We start from the raw sequence: 14,220 nt of genomic DNA on the forward strand, positions 1-14,220 counted from the left end.
GAAAAGGCTCAAGCAAATTATGTACTCGTCTGCCTCCTTACCAAATCCTGCTCCCTACAAAATTAGGCTCCCATTTTGGGCACCTCTGTTCAGTCCTCCATTGGAAGACATGATTTAGATGTGCCACAAAATCACATGAGGGAAGCATTACAGCAACCTGGCAGTCAATTGATTGCGCTTAACACTTTCGTACCTTCTCGCGTGCTTTATGGGGTCAACTTTGGAGAGATTTGGTGAGTGAACCCTCAGGCTCTGAGGTGATAAATGGGCATTTTGAATCTCAGGGAAGACTATGTCATTTCCCCAGAGGGAAGGTTTCCTCAGGGTGATATTTATAGCAATTAGAAAAGAGCCGCAATCGGTTTTGTTGTAAATAGTGCACGAGGGGAACCTTTTATTATCCGTGAACATTAAATGGAGATCTATACGGTGGAATTCGAAACAGAAGTTATGGAACATGGTGGGGAGGGGGTGACACATTCCATGGAACAATCAAACATCAGACCGAGCAGATGATCTTTTCTCACTTCGGACTTGCTTATGACTACAGAGATTGGTCATGTCTAAAAATTGTAGGAAAAGGAAAATGAATTTCCAATTCTAGAAATTGTTTTATAAAAATAAATCTGCCGTCTTCCCTTTCTAGCGCTTTTCTATTGTATTATGTTTCTGATCCTCCGGCATGTAATAGATTAAGGTTATGATTGACAGGCTGCAGTATGAGCAGAACAGAAGGAAAGGGTGATGGTTTTCAATTATTCCTCAAGCCTATTTTAATATCATACTCCTTAACTTCTTTCTTTGGAAGCTATTCAATTTGGTGTTATAAATTTTGAGGAAATATAAGAATTGAGTTGGGGGTGGGGTAACAATGGTGCTTGCAACTTTATACATATCGGTTGGAATTCTCTGTCTGTTCACGCCGGCGGGATTCTCCGATTCTGCCAGCAGCTCACCCCCGCACGCGGGTTTCCCGCTGCCAAAAAATCGCCATGTACTTCCAACAAGCAAGGTAGCTTGGCTCGCAATTCACAGCCTGTTCAAGTAGCTGGTGCAACAATACTCTTAGCAAAGAAGACGCTTAGCACATGTTCTGCTATTTCCTCCAAGGCGACAGTATTAATTTTACATCTAAATATATGCATCTTCCTGCAAGATTAGTTTTCCTTAAGGGAACTGCCTGTAATAGTTCATTTTTAAAATCTAAATTCAAATTAGTTTATTTGCTTTCAAAAGCTGAAGATGATGTGGATTTAAGATGTCATCATTAAAATGTTAAGCAATTCCCCAGGGTCTTTATGTTAAATCTATTTTTCTTCAGGAATAAGTCACAGATACAGGCCTGCAAGCAAAGGGAATGAGAAAACACTGTTCACATCCTTAAGGTGAGTGTCACTGCTAATCCCCCTGAGACTAGGGTCAATTTAGCATGGCCAATCAACCTGACCTGCACATCTTTGGACTGTGGAAGGAAACCAGAGCACCCGGAGGAAACCCACGCAGACACGGGGAGAATGTGCAAACTCCACACAGCTAGTGACCCGAGGCCGGAATTGAACCCGGGTCCCTGGCGCTGTGGGGCAGCAGTGTTAACCACTGTGCTACCGTGCCACCCTAGAATCACAGAATATAGTGTAGAAGGAGGCCATTTGGTGCATCGAGTCTGCATCAACCCACCAACAGAGCATTCTACCCAGGCCCTATTCCCGTAACCCCATGTATTTACCCCACTAATCCCCTAACCCACACATCCTGGGACACCAAGGGGCAATTTAGCATGGCCAATCAACCTAACCTTGGGAAATTTGGTCTGGAGGAGGACATCGGAGCCCCCAGAGGAAACCCACGCAGACACAGAGAGAATTATCAACAGCCTCTTGAAAGTTCATGTACACCACATCAACAGCACTGCCCTCATCAACCCTCTCGGTTATCTTTTCAACAAAATGTCATCAAGTTAATTGAACATTATTTTCCCTTGAGAAATCCATGCTACTTTCCTTCATAAACTCACATTTGTCTGTGTGACTATTATTTTTGCCCCAAAACTCCCCCACCATTGGTTGCATGGCTTGTCCTTACAACCTTTTTTTGAAAACAGGGTGTAATGTTTGCAGTTCTCCAGTCCCCTGGCACCACTCCTGAGTCTAAGGAAGACCATAAAATTATGGCTATGCAGTATCTCTGCAATTTCCAATCTTATTTCTCTCAGTATCCATGGATGCATCTCATCCAGTCCTGTTGCCTTATTAACTTTAAGTACAGCTGGCCTGTTCATAACCTCCTCCTTATCAATTTTAAACCCTTCAAGTGACTGGATTACTTCCTCATACACCATGGCCTGCGTAGTATCTTCCTCCTTGGTGAAGGCAGATACAAAGTGTTCATTTAATACCTCAACTTGGACCTGTCCCGATATGTGTGAATCCCTTTTTGGTCCTGAATTGGCCTTTATCCTCCTTTCACTATTTATATGCCTGTAGAAGACTTTGGGGTTTCATTTCATGTTGGCTGCCAGTATTGTTTTCTTTAATTATTTTGTGGGATACGGGTGTTGCTGGCAGGGATAGTAGTCATTGCCCATCCCGGATCACCCTTGAGCGGAATGGCTTGCTAGGCCATTTCTTTGGAACTGATGTTTAGCTAATTGAATGAGGCAATATATTAAAACATGCATTTTCTCACATTGTTAGAATGAAAGGTATATAAAGGAGGACATTAGAGTAGATATTTCAGAGTTCAAAAGGCTTGGCCATTCAGTAGTTTGAACTCAAAACTTATGACACTGAATTCTCCAGTAACTTGTATTGTATTGTAACTTGTATATGTATCATTACTATTAGTAATGGTTATCATTGCACATGTCTAATTTTTGGTCATAATCATTATTAGAGTGAGCATGATTCTCATAAGACCATAAGACATAGGAGCAGATTTAGGCCACTCGGCCCATCGAGTCTGCTCCGCCATTCAATTATGGCTGATTTTTTTTTCTCATGAAAGTTAATAAATGCTTTGAACCCCATTATCTTGTTGGATAGTTGTAAACTTATAAATATGAATATCCATTTCTTAACTCAAATACATATAAAGGTGAGAGTTTAAATCAATAAACACTGATCTTATACATCAGTGCATTAATTTAAAAGCAAGCATATAAAGGTAATATTATGTTGAAAAAATGTTGATTAGGCTAAAGTTGGTGCATTAATAGATAAAGGTTTGGGAAGGGTATGACAGTGATTCACTGGAATAATGATAAGAATGAAGGTTAAAGTGATGAAGAAATGCTCAAAAGTGGAATTTCTTTTAATGTAACCGGGAAGTTTAGGGGAAAGGTAATTGAGTTTCATTAGATTATGTAATTTCAGAATGAATATTTTCAGATTACTACAGAATGGAATGTTTTACCGCAAGTTGCTCATGAGAGGGGGAGTTTGCAATCTCATTGGAAAGAGAACTGGATACGTACTTGGAAATGGCAATTCTGAATGCATTAGAAAAAGAGGATGGAGACTGGACAGTGGGTAAATAGTTTCTGCCAAAGAGGTAGATCTTGTACAGATACAATGAGCTGGATTGTATCCTTTTGCTTTTCCATTTTAAAGTTTATTTATTAGTGTCACAAGTCGGCTTACGTAACATTGCAATGAACTTACTGTGAAAATCCTCTCGTCACCACACACCAGCTCCTGTTCGGGTACACTGAGGGAGAATTTAGCATGGCCAATGAACCTAACCAGCACGTCTGTTGGACTGTGGGAGGAAACTGGAGCACCCAGAGAAAACCCACGCAGACACAGGGAGAAAGTGCAGACTCCGCACAAACAGTGATCCAAGCCGGGAATCGAAGCCGGGTCCCTGGCACTGTGGGGCAGCAGTGCCAACCACCATGCCATCATGCATATGACTCTATCATTTGATTTGCTGGCTGACACAAGATGTTTGATATTTTATTGAAACTTATAATAGAAGAAAGATGAAATTAACATTTAACAGTCAAAATAATATAGGTTTGTGAAAGATTGATCATGTCTAAAAGGATTCTTAGAACTCACCGCTGATATGGCTGATTTGGTTGTTGACAGTGATGTGCTGGATACTGCCTCCAGACTTGCAAAAGCATTTGAGAGGTCACACAAAAGTTAAGTAACTAATGCAAAATCTCTGAACTTCGTAGCTCTCAAACCATTTGGGGGTCATTCTTGTCAAGAACAATGTTCATAACCTGTGGCACTCCTCCAGCTGTGCATACTGGTAAAGGCACGCCTGAACAAAGCATCATAGAAGTAAAGAAGACTCTGATCAACATGTGGGCCGGAAGTTTACCACCTCGCCTGCCCCAGAATTGGAGCGGACGAAGCTTGCAGAATGCCATTCTCCGTTGGCCTCAGGCGGGATCTTACGAGTCTTTGTCGGGCGAGGTGGTAAAATTCCGGCGGTGGTGTCAATCACGTATTGTATTTTCTTACAAGGGAAATAAGCCTTCGTTTCCTTTGAATAAATAATTACAGTCTGACAAATGTGTTTTGAAGGAGTGCAAGTGAAAGCTATGGGGAGGGATTTTCTGCATCCCCCCTCGCGCCGTGTTCTGTGGCAGTGGGAAATAGCTCGCCATCAGACGGCTGGAGGATTTTCCCGCCTCTGTCAATGTGTTTCCCATTGTTAGCACCCATCGGCACCATCAGAAGATCGAATGGCCGTAAAATCCCACCCATTTGTGACAAAATTCTGTTGTTCTTAATGCTTGAATACATATGTAGTACCTTTCAAATGAGAGAAATTCCAATGTGCTTCCCGATTTAAGTAACAAATAGGCAGCAAGCTAAAGGGTAGGAAGAATGACATGAGGAAAAGTGACTAGAAACATTGTCAAAGGTATGGACTCAATGGGCTGTATGGCCTGTGCCATAATGACTGTAAGGGTAAAGGAATGGATAATTTCGCCCTGGCTGATATACTCTGTTTTGGACTATATAGACACACTTGTAAAATTGAAATTAAAAATATAACACATCCTATATTTTTTTTTTATTTGAGGAGTGTGTTTTCAGATAATCCTGCTTCTAAATCTGTTATTACAATGAAGGTATATGACTTGAAAAATGTTTTTTTATTCAGATAATACCTAATTTGAAGTCAACTGTTAATAAAGTTGTCACAGTTCCAGATGACCAAAGGCTGCTCTCCCCTTTGAGGGGGAGAGTTGACTGGTGATGATTACCACACCTCAGGCTAGTGACAATGTTGAGAAGGCGAGTCTTCATGAATAACCCAGCCAGTACGAGAATTGAACCCACGCTGTTGGCATCACTGTATAACTAACCAGCTGTCCAGCCAACTGAGCTAAACTGACCCTAAACTGCTAGCATCAATCGGGAGATGGAAAGGGTGTCAGAAGTTAAATCCTTCATTCCCACATTTTGAGAAGTACCAAGTCCATCAAAACTGTGCAGAAATAAACCTGAAACTTCATTCTATCCCTTGTAACATTTAATGGTTAAGCGAATGGATGTTGTGTCCCCTATTTCCCTAGCAACTTCAATTATTCTTTGACAATCACTTCACAATGAGGCGCGACAATAATGAAACGCAGTGATACATACATTGCCCTTTCAGGTGGACTTAAAAGATCCTGCGGTGCTTCTTCAGTGAAGGAACAAGGGAAGTTCTCCCCTGTGTCCTGGCCAATATTTATCCCTCAATAAAAATAGATTATCTGGTCATTATCTCATTGTTGTTTCTCTGCTGAGTGCAAACTGATGACTGTGTTTCTGACATCACAACAATGACAATACTTCAAAAGTTTTTAATTGGCCGTAAAGTGCTTTTGGGAATTCCTGAAGTCATAAAAGGCACTGTAGAGATTGAAATCTTTCATTAATACCTTTCCAAAGATTGTTTTGGCAACAATGAATATGCTAACCAGTGAAAATATTAACAGCCTACTGTTTAATGGATTTATAGGACAGCTCTATGCCTATAATTTAACAGAAGTGGTAACCCACATACGTTCTGTTATGATCAATATGTGAGACCAATTATATTTTCTCTGCCACGGCAAAGGTGCGGCTGACCACCGTGAACATGGAGTGACTTTGTTGTCAACAACAGATTGATGCAGATAATTGAGTTGCCTGTCATGACGTTTGAGCATTTCATAGCTAAGAGGCATCTGGATGGGTACATGAATAGGGGGGGAATAGAGGGATACAAACCAAGTAAGGGCAGAAGGCTTTTTAAAAATTTAGTTAGGGCATCATGATCGGCACAGGCTTGGAGGGCTGAAGGGCCTTGTTCCTGTGCTGTTCTTTTCTTTGTTCTTTATCTCCATCGAGCACTTGATGGAGGTTTTGTTACCATCATCTGTGCTTATCATAGAAACATAGAAACCCTACAGTGCAGAAAGAGGCCATTCGGCCCATCGAGTCTGCACTGACCACAATCCCACCCAGGCCCTACCCCCATATCCCTACATATTTTACCCGCTAATACCGCTAACCTACGCATCCCAGGACACTAAGGGGCAATTTTAGCATGGCCAATCAACCTAACCTGCACATCTTTGGACTGTGGGAGGAAACCGGAGCACCCGGAGGAAACCCACGCTGACACGAGGAGAATGTGCAAACTCCACACAGGCAGTGACCCGAGCCGGGAATTGAACCCAGGTTCCTGGAGCTGTGAAGCAGCAGTGCTAACCACTGTGCCACCATGCCGTCCATGGACCAACCTTGTGTGTCAACGCCAAAGGCAAAGGTCACTTCTGCAACATTGTAGAAGATATTCTTGCAAGCACTCGTTGGTCTCTGATTCTCCACGTGGTTGGTCACTCTTGCCGTGCAGATTTCCCTGCTGTGCCAATGACCTACTCCTGCTCCTAATTCGTATGTTTATAGTTGAAGCTGTCATAAAAACATAGAATCCCTACAGTGCAGAAGGAGGCCAATCGGCCCATCGAGTCTGCACCAACCACAATCCCATCCAGGCCCTATACCCATGCATTTACCCTGTTAGTCCCCCAGACACTGAGGAGCAATTTAGCATGGCCAATCCACCTAACCAGCAGGTCTTTTGGACTGTGGGAGGAAACCGGAGCACCCGGAGGAAACCCACGCAGACACGGGGAGAATGTGCAAACTTCACACAGACAGTGACCCAAGCCGGGAATCGAACCTGGCCCTGGCACTGTGAGGCAGCAGTGCTGACCACTGTGCCACCATGAGGCCAGGAAACCTGATCAGCAAGGATTTATCCTGGAAGACAGATAAAAGCTGATAAAAGACTGATAAAAACTCATTATAAACTTTAGACAACCAAGCTACCTCCTGAAAGTGTTTTTTTCCCCCCTGATTCTCCGTAAAATCAGAAGTAGGTGGTTTGTGGGCAGGTTGGACTTAGGACTGAGATTTTCTTTTTAAATTTCAATGTCCTCATGATCCAAATACAATGTGAGGGCACGGGGAGGGATGTGAACATCTCCCCCAAAGAGACATTCTATCATAATGAGAAAATGATGTGAAACGAAGAGATGGATAAAGAGACAGGAAACATCAGAGAACGGAGCAAAGAAAGAATAACAAAACAAAATGGAAAGAATCAGATTGCTAATTATAGCAAGAACAGAACATATTTTTTTCCTTTTTGTCTGCGAGTAACAATACAGGAACCAAATTAGTTAGAATAACTTAATATTTCTCCTGTTTACCATTCTGGATATTCTCAGGGAGTTTTGTTTTTTCTATTATGAGAATGTCTTCTTTATAATTAACTTGAATTATAGTACATATGAAAATAACTTTTAAGTAGCACACATAATTACTGTGTTATTGCTAATAGCATAATAATTAAATCCTCCAATTTTAACAAATAGGACTTAGGTTTTTTAGTTATAGGAGAAAGACTGTTTAGCAATTATGATAATTATATAAGCAAATGAAGGACATAATTAGATCAGGTTTATTCATAATTACATAATGTGCCCACCACATGTAATAACTGGAGATAAATTACAGTTAAATTATATGAAGCCTTAGTATTGCTGTTGTACTTAAGTTTTCATATATACACTGATGACACCAGGCTCTCTTTCACCATCAGTCCTCTCCCTCCTCCACTGCCTCAGAATTATCAGATTACTTATCCAATAGCCAATACTAGATGAACAGCAATTTCCTCCGATTGAATACTGAGAAAAGGGAAGTGTTCCTTACCTAGACACTTAACCCAGAATTGGTATACTGTTTAATCTCTTGGGTAACTCACTGATTAATAGTGCTACTCACCCCATCAGTCCAATTAACCCCTAATCGCAAACCCTGACCCAATTATCCAACCCCCAACCCCTTCACCGACCACCCAACTCCCACATCTCTAAACACCACCAAAACTCGCCCACCCACACTTCATAGCCCCCTCCCCCAACCTGACTAACTACCCATCCCAAACCAAACTACTCATCCCAGACCTCCTCCCTTCACCGAACTACTTCATCCTGACCCCTTTCCTGGTCCCAGCAACTTCACCCCTGACCTGACTAACCAGCCCTCATCCCCTCCTCCACCTGACTACTCATCCCAGACCTCCTCCCTTGACCCGACTGTTTCAGTCTGACTCCTTCCCTAACCCAACAACCTCACACTGACCCCACTCCTGACTTGACTAACCAGTCCTCCCCCACCTGAATACTCACCCCTGACCACCTCCCCTTAACCGACTACTTCATCCCCGACCCCTCCCCAACCTGTCTACCCACCCCGATCCCTTTTCCCAACCCAAGTACCTCACCCTGACCCCATGCCCTGACCCAATGATCTCACCCCAACCCTGACCTCGACCCGCAGCTGGTGTCATAAAAAGGGGTCAGGGCCTCTCCACTGCTCCGCGTGATCATTCTTGCCCTGGATCGTTTTGCTAGGGCTTGGTTCTACAAGCCAGGATCGGTAGTCCCAACTGAAGGGGGGCCCAAAGTAAGCATGCAATGATTTGATTTGATTTGATTTATTATTGTCACATGTATTAGTATACAGCGAAAAATATTGTTTCTTGCTCGCTATTCAGATAAAGCATACCGTTCATAGAGAAGAAAACAAGAGAGTGCAGAATGTAGTATTACAGTCATAGCTAGGGTGTAGAGAAAGATCAACTTAATGCGAGGTAGATCCATTCAAAAGTCTGATGGCAGCAGGGAAGAAGCTGTTCTTGAGTCGGTTGGTACGTGTCCTCAGATTTTTGTGTCTTTTTCCCAATGGAAGAAGTTGGAAGAGAGAAAGTCTGGGGTGCGTGGGGTCCTTAATTATGCTCGCTGCTTTTCTGAGGCAGCGGGAAGTGTAGACAGAGTCAATGGATGGGAGATTGATTTGCATGATGGACTGGGCTTTGTTCATGACCCTTTGTAGTTTCTTGGGGTCTTGGCAGAGCAGGAGCCATACCAAGCTGTGATATAATCAGAAAGAATGCTTTCTATGGTTCATTTGTAAAGGTTGGTGAGAATTGTAGTGAACATGCCAAATTTCCTTAGCCTTCTGAGAAAGTAGAGGCGTTGGTGAGCTTTCTTAACTATAGTGTTGGCATGGGGGGACCAGGACAGGTTGTTGGTGATCTGGACACCTAGAAACCTGAAATTCTTGATGATTTGTTGTACTCAGCAGTAGTGTATGCAGCATCTCCGCTGATCAGAGCATCTGGCCCATGGTGTTCAGTGTCCCTACAAACCTCCCTAGCTATCAGCCCCATTCCTTTCCCTCAAACATTCTGAGGTTGAACCTTAGGGTAACTAGGTGTCATATTTGATCCAGAGATGAGTGTCCAACCATATGCCCACACCATCACTAAGATTCACCTATTGCTACCACTCCACTTTGCCCCTGCCTCAGCTCATCTTCTGCTGAAACCATCCATGCCTTTGTTACCTTTAGACTTGACTATTCCAATAAACCCTTGGTCTGTCTCCCACATTCTGCTCTCCATAAAACTGAGTCAGCTAACCTTTGTTACCCTGACTCGCACAGGTTCCTGTTCACCCACCATCCCCATGCTCAACAACCTACACTGGCAACTGGTGAAGCAATGTTTTGATTTTAAAATTCATATCCTCGTTTTCAAATCCCTTCATGGCGTTGCCTCATCCTATCTCTGTTGTCCCATCTAACCCTATAACACTCCGAGATCTCTGCGCTCATCTCATCCTGGCTTCCTGAACATCCTTGATTTGAACTGTTTCACCATTGGTGGCCGTCCCTTAAGTTACTTCGGCCCCAAGCTTTGGAATTCCCTTCCTAAACCCCACCACCTTTTGAATTCTCTTTCCTCCTTCAAGACACTCCTTAAAACCTACCTCTATCACAAACAATCTGACCCAATATCGCTTGGTGTTGTTCGCTATCAAACTTTGCTTCCTAACCCCTCCAGTGAGACGCCTTGGGATGTTTTATTAAATTAAATTAAAGGAGTTATCTAAATGTAAGTAGTTGCTATTGAAAGTATTAGTCAAGGCCCTGAACTAAGGGAGCAAACAGAAAATGCATGTACCTGTTTACTGCTGAGGGCTTGTCCGTAATGTGTGTTCCGTGGGCAAGGCTCCAAATGATTCACTGTGCTTTTGTTATCTACTCTCAGGCCTTGTATCCAACTGCAGCCCTGCCCTACTTCCCCGTCCCTTCATCTGGCATCATGACCGGTCATGGGTGGACCTATGCCAGACCATGTGTTGTTGGCCCTGGCCAATGCCAGGCTAGTGGGAGAAGGAGCTGTATAATTCGCTCTAATGTTTTCTTTCTATTCAGCGCATGGATCAGCGGGTCAGCCATGGTTCAACTTGGTAGCAAACTTGCCTCTAAATTACCAAGCTTCCGGGTTCAAGGTCTACTTGAGGACTTGAGGCTGAGGGTCTGGCGAAGTATTGAGGGAGCACTGAGCTGTGGGCAATGCTGTCTTTTGGAGGAAACATTAAACTGAGACTCCTCCTGCTCAGATAGATGTAAAAGATCCCATGGCATGATTCCGAAGTTATTCTCTACGTCCTGGTCAATATTTATCCCTCACTGAACAGGATAAGGAGCAGATTATGTGGCCATTATGGGACTTTGCTGAGTGCATATTGGCTGTTGCATTTCATATGTTACAACAATGACTGCACTTCAAAAAAATGTACTTCACTGGCTGTAATGAACTTTGAGATGCCCAGTGATCATAAAAAGCAGTATATAAATGGAAGTCTTTCCTTTAGATCCAGGATAAAACATTGAGATCTGTTCTGCACAATTTTCTCTTCAACTATAAATATATCATAGAAACATAGAAGATAAGAGCAGGAGAAAGCCATTCGTCCCTTTGAGCCTGTTCCACCATTCATTACAATCATGGCTGATCATCCAACTCAATAGCCTAATCCTGCTTTTTCCCCATAACCTTTGATCCCATTCGCCCGAAGTGCAATATACAGCTGCCTCTTGAATACATTCAATGTTTTGGCATCAACTACTTCCAGTGGTAAAGAATTCCACAGGCTCACCACTCTTTGGGTGAAGAAATGTCTCCTCACCTCCTAAATGGTCTCAGATTGTGACCTCTGGTTCTGGACTCCCCCACCATCGGAAATATCCTCCCTTCATCTATCCTGTCTAGACCTGTTAGAATTTTATAAGTCTCTATGAGATCCCCCCTCATTCATCTGAACTCCAGTGAAAACAATCCTAACCTAGTCAATCTCTCCTCATATATCAGTCCCGCCATCCCCGGAATTAGCCTGGTAAACCTTCGCTGCACTCCCTCGAGAGCAAGAACATCCATCCTCAGAAAAGGAGACCAAAACTGCACACAATGCTCTGGTGTGGCCTCACCAAAGCCCTGTATAATTGCAACAACACATCACTGCTCCTGTACTCGAAACCTTTCGCAATGAAGGCCAACATGCCATTTGTCTTCTTTACCGCCTGCTGCACCTGCATGCTTACCTTCAGTGACTGGTGCACAAGGACATCCAAGTCCTGCTGCACTCTCCTTTCCCAATTTACAGCCATTCAGGTAGTAATCTGCCTTCTTGTTTTTGCTTCCAAAGTGAATAATCTCACACTTATCCAAATTATACTGCATCTGCCATTGATTAGCTCACCTCACCCAACCTGTCCAGATCATTCTGAAGGATCTCTGCATCCTCGTCACAGTTCACCCTCCCACCCAACTTAGTATCATCTGCAAACTTTGAGATGTTACATTTTGTTCCCTCATCCAAATCATTAATATATATTGTGAATAGCTCGGGTTCCCAGCATCGATCCCTGTGGCACCCCACTAGTTACTGTCTGCCAATTTGAAAAGCACCCATTAATTCCTACTCTTTGTTTCCTCTCTGCCAACCAGTTTTCTATCCATCTCAATACTCTTCCCCCAATCCCATACGCTTTAACCTTGCACAATAATCTCTTGTGCGGGACTTTGTCAAACGCTTTCTGAATGTCCAAATATTCCACATCTACTGGTTCCCCCTTGTCAACTCAACTAGTTACACCTTAAAAGAATTCGAACAGATTTGTCAAGCATGATTTCCCCTTCATAAATCCATGCTGACTCTATCTGATCCTGCCACTGCTTTCTAAATGCTCTACTATAAAGTCCTTGATAATGGATTTGAGAATTTTCCCCACTACCAATGTTAAGCTTACTGGTCTATAATTCCCTGTTTTCTGTCTACTTCCCTTTGGTAGCAATGAATGACTTTCTACAGTGGCACGGTGGAACAATGGTTAGCACTGCTGCCTCACAGCACTAGGAACCCGGATTTCATTCCGGCCTTAGGTGACTGTGTGGAGTCTGCACATTCTCCCCGTGTCTGTGTGGGTTTCCTCCGGGTGCTCCGGTTTCCCCCCACAGTCCAAAGATGTGCAGATTAGGTGGATTGGCCAAGCTAAATTGCCCCTTAGTGTCCAAAGGATGTGTCGGTTAGGGGGATTAGAGGGGTAGATGTGTGGGGTTACAGGGACAAAGGCGGGGGGGGGGGGGGGCTGGGGATGGACCTGGTAAAGATGCTATCGGAGAGTGGGTACAGATTCGATGGGTTGAATGCCTTTTTCGGCACGTTAGGGGTTCTATAATTCTATGCTTCGATGATATCCTTGTCTTCAGCTTAAATCCTATCTGAAACTGCAATTCAGTGCTGCATTTAACACGAGTGAGAAAAAATGAACATCGGCTGTTCATGTGAAACGATAAATTGTATGATTTCTCACACAATTCTTTAAGTATTTAAGTATTATGGGGTGGCAGAGTGGCACAGTCATTAGCACTGCTGCCTCACAGCGCCAGGGACCCGGGTTCGATTCCCAGCTTGGGTCACTGTCTGTGTGGAGTTTGCACGTTCTCCCTGTGTCTGTCTGGGTTTCCTCCGGGTGCTCCGGTTTCCTCCCACGGTCTGAAAGATGTGCTGGTTAGGTGCATTCCCGAACAGGCGCCGGAGTGTGGTGACTAGGGAATTTTCACAGTAACTTCATTGCAGTGTTAATGTAAGCCTTACTTGTGACTAAGAAATAAACTTTTTAACTTTTTACTTTTAAGTATTTCAAAGGGCAGCACAGTTTAAGGCACTAGTTCAGCAAGGAGGTTTACTTCCTGCCTCCTCCAAGCACTTTGCCACAATATCACCTTGATGCCCAGAATAAAAGAGATGTTCCAGGCACTGAAGCGATGTGGTGTTCAAGTTATATCTCAGCATGAGTCAATATTTTTCCAAAAAAAGTTGTTCAGGTTTTGATGTTTTTAAAAGAAGAAAAAAATGTGTACCTGGATAGCAGAATAGAAGTAGCTCATTTCAAAGAAAATTAACAGTGGAGGATGGTAGCTGCCTGGAATAAAATCAATTCGATACACTCAGGAGAAAATAGAAGTGGAAGAAATAAGGTTCCTGAAACCAATATATTTGTTTGTGAATACCACACAGCACTCAACCCATGTAGCTTTCCTGCTTTGTACTGAATTTTATACTTATACTTTCTTCAAAAACCTGTCAAACCAACTCTGCGCGCCCTACTGGGGGGGCAGAAACGTGGAACAGTTTGACTTCCAGCTCACTGCTGCGAGCACCCCAGAGTACGAGGATGTTTTAAACTATTCAGTGGCATCACAAGGGAGGTACTCACCCTGCTTAGCAAGCGGAAGCTGGTACTGTTCCCTGCTGCTTTCAGAGGCCTTGCCAAAGACAAACCATCAACAAATTGCAGCAGTAAT

General features: G+C 43.3%; 1 protein-coding gene across 1 annotated transcript in view; it reads right to left on the bottom strand.

The window, feature by feature from the left end:
* The window catches only part of gpr158a (G protein-coupled receptor 158a), a 512,094-nt gene that overhangs the window by 146,950 nt on the left and 350,924 nt on the right, over positions 1-14,220 (bottom strand). The window lies entirely within an intron of this gene.

This window comes from Mustelus asterias, chromosome 2, assembly GCF_964213995.1.
Source record: "Mustelus asterias chromosome 2, sMusAst1.hap1.1, whole genome shotgun sequence".
NCBI lineage: Eukaryota > Metazoa > Chordata > Chondrichthyes > Carcharhiniformes > Triakidae > Mustelus > Mustelus asterias.